The sequence below is a fragment of the Uranotaenia lowii genome, chromosome 3 (assembly GCF_029784155.1).
Source record: "Uranotaenia lowii strain MFRU-FL chromosome 3, ASM2978415v1, whole genome shotgun sequence".
Classification (NCBI taxonomy): domain Eukaryota; kingdom Metazoa; phylum Arthropoda; class Insecta; order Diptera; family Culicidae; genus Uranotaenia; species Uranotaenia lowii.
The window spans coordinates 112187898-112191070 of NC_073693.1; positions in this window are offsets into that span (position 1 = coordinate 112187898).

Genomic DNA, 3173 nt, shown 5'->3' on the forward strand with positions numbered 1-3173 from the left:
TTGGCTCAACTATTCGGTGGGCCGAATATTCGGCTTAACGGTTTTTTGGCAGTATTCGGCGCCGAATATTCGGCCGACCGAATATTCGGTACATCTCTAAAAAAAATCTGTATCATTATTTTCTTGCATTGAATTCTGTATGGTTTAAACTTCTTTTTCAATTTTAATCTTTAATTTCCTCTGTTTTAGTTCAATGACATAAAATTGAAGGAGAAGGCGGCGTGTGCAGCATCCCTCCACTACTCTATCAAGACTAACGATGTTTCATTAAATTTTTAAGTTCTATTTATTGGTCGACTATAGAAAAAAATATAAAATCATTTATAACTAGCTGACCCGGTAAACTTCGCTTTACCCGTTACTTGATAAATCGTTGGAAAATGATTGCAATTCTTTAAATTCTTCGTTCTCGTGAATAAGTTTTTATGAAAATCGTCTTCAAGTTGTTCGAGTTTTGTCCCGTTCTAGTAGCTCCCCTTTCATAAAAAGTAATAATCTCGAAACTATTATACAAACCATCTCTGGCCCGAAAAACCTTCGGATACCAAATTTTATTTCATTTCGACAGTCCGTTTATATGTGATGGTGTTACAAAGAAAACGCCTCCATTTTTATATATAAGATAGAACAGCTTTGAGGTTCTACCATCTTATCTTTCTGAATCATTTTTTGCCACTACTTTTTTGTGAAACATAACGTAAATATCTTCATTTAGAATCTCAATTTCAAAGTTTGTTTTGAAATCACTTGCTCAACCTGTAATCACATGTTGAACTATGAAGATTGTTTTATGTGGTTTTAAGTAAAATTCTAGTTGTGAAAAGTATTGAAGTTCCGTCAGTGGCTGTTGTTCGTAAAAATAATTAAAAATTGGAAAACTGACTAATGTAGCCAAATGCATTCAAGAAGAAAATAACATACACATCACAGTTAAAGTGTATGTTTAAATTTTGACTTTTGGCCAGCTTTCTGGGTGAAATATTCATGTGTGAAACGGTTTTTTTTTATCTGTGGCCTTTCAGCGTAAATGGACCTTCACTTGGGTCTTCCCCTCAAAGTCCATGAATTTTTTTTTCATATCTCAGCCATCTGAAGGCCTATTTACACTTCTCGTGAAATGAACGTCAAACGACCAGCCGAATCGACCTCAACAAGAAAACGAAACCTTTTTAGTCCATGAAGTAGATCCAAAACGGATTGAAATGTTGGGTTTATAAAAAAAGCGTTCTTTTAAGACTACGAGCCGGAATTTCTATAGGAAAACTTTACATTCAGTCGGTCCCCATACACGAAATGAACGTAAAAAATCTTATTTCGTCAACTACTCAACAAGTAAACATGAATTGGTTACATGATGGGATCGATGAAAAATTATTGAAAAATGAAAATCCAACTGTTCTTATTTTTCAAAACTTTCTAGAAGGGGAAGAGCGGGCTATATGCGCCTATTAAGCAAACCTTAAACAAAACACAATATTTGTTCTAAAATAAATTTCTTTGGAAACTTTCAAACCTGTGGTTTCATTTAAAAAATCATTTTGAAAAATTAAATTTTGAATCATATAAAATTTATATGAATTCATTAGAAAATAAAAAAAAATACTAGAGGATGATATCTGGGATTTGTGTAATTCTGGGAAATGTTCCCGTCTGGGGAAAAAGTTCTTGAAAATGGTTCATTCTGGGTAAAAATATTCTGGTAAATGGTGCATCCTGGGGTTTGATTTCGGGTATTTGTCATTCTGGGGAAAATTCATTCTGGGCAAAAGTTTTCAGGTAAATGGGATACAATCATCAAAACTTATCAAAACCTTGTAGGAATTTTTATTTTTTTTTTTGAGTTTGTAAATTAATAAAAAAATTTCTTGCCTTATGTTCAAAACGTATCATCTTCAAAATGCATTGATTAGATATGTTGTCTTGTCAGTTATTTCGTCAAACGGCCGTAGACGGATTTAACCCGATAGGCCCATTTAGGAAACCTTTCCCCCGCTGTGAAAACCGGAGAACTCGGAATAAAAAAAAATCTAGAAGTTTAAAAATCGAGTCTGGTCGGAATTAAACAATTTTTGTCCAATTCCATAATTTCACACGCTATTTGTATCGCGGTTTTTGAGTTTGAATCGAATCCCCACCCAACGTCTACTCCACTGGTGATCATCATCAGCTGACCCTGCCCTATTTCCTCCACCTTGTTCGTAAGGAACGAACGAGCAAAATGCGCAATGAAACATGCCGGACTTTTGACCACGCTCTCGTTTGTTCGTACTTATGCCAATTCCTCGAGCAGCAGCATTCTTCTTCCTCCCCTCCACTCCAACGCAAGATCCAGAAGTGCCTGAAGAGAATAGGAGCAGAGCATATAAAGCAGCCGGGACAAAGAAGACAACTACACAACAGACACAGACTACAGTGACCCTAAAGGCTTCTTCCATCAGCCATGGGGTCGGAATCAAGTGGAGGGGAGGAAGGACCTGTGGCAAAATTTGCCCGTAGGCTTCCACTTCTTGGGCGGAGGCTATACTTTGTAGTTGTTGTTGCTGTTTTTTTTTTGGTTTGTAAGTTTCTTGGCAGCTCCCAGCAGGGGCGTCTTCATTGCAACATCTCTCGGCAGGCCGAATTCCTTCTGCAAATGAAGAAGCCGAAGATCGGCGCGAGAAGAAGCATTAGAATTTGCAGATTCTAACCAGCAGCAAAAGTTTGCGAGATCAGCCAGGTTCAGCTGCCTCCAACGCTTCGTTCCCCCATTCCGAGAATCGCAACCTGCGCAAAAAACATGTAATTTCGCTCTCCACGGCTTCTAATTTTTTCACGCTGTTTATTGCGTTTAATATTTTTTTGCTTTCCAAGGAACAGAAAATGTATAAAATAAGACACCACATTTGAATACTACACGACATAAATGATTTATACTTCGTTTATTTGTACTCGGTAATGGGAAGTTACAGTTCATCAATGTTTGTTACGAAGAATTTTGAAATCTGTTTTAAAAGAAAATTGTATTATAACTTAAACTGTACTGCGTTATGTCTTTGAAATCTAGGAAGGGAAATCAAATTAGTAAAACTCGATTAAAACATAAAATACAAAAGTTAAAGGAGTCCGGTAAAAAATATATATTTTTTAAATTTTAATAAAGGGTGTCCCACATCAAATTGTATCACAGTAAAAAC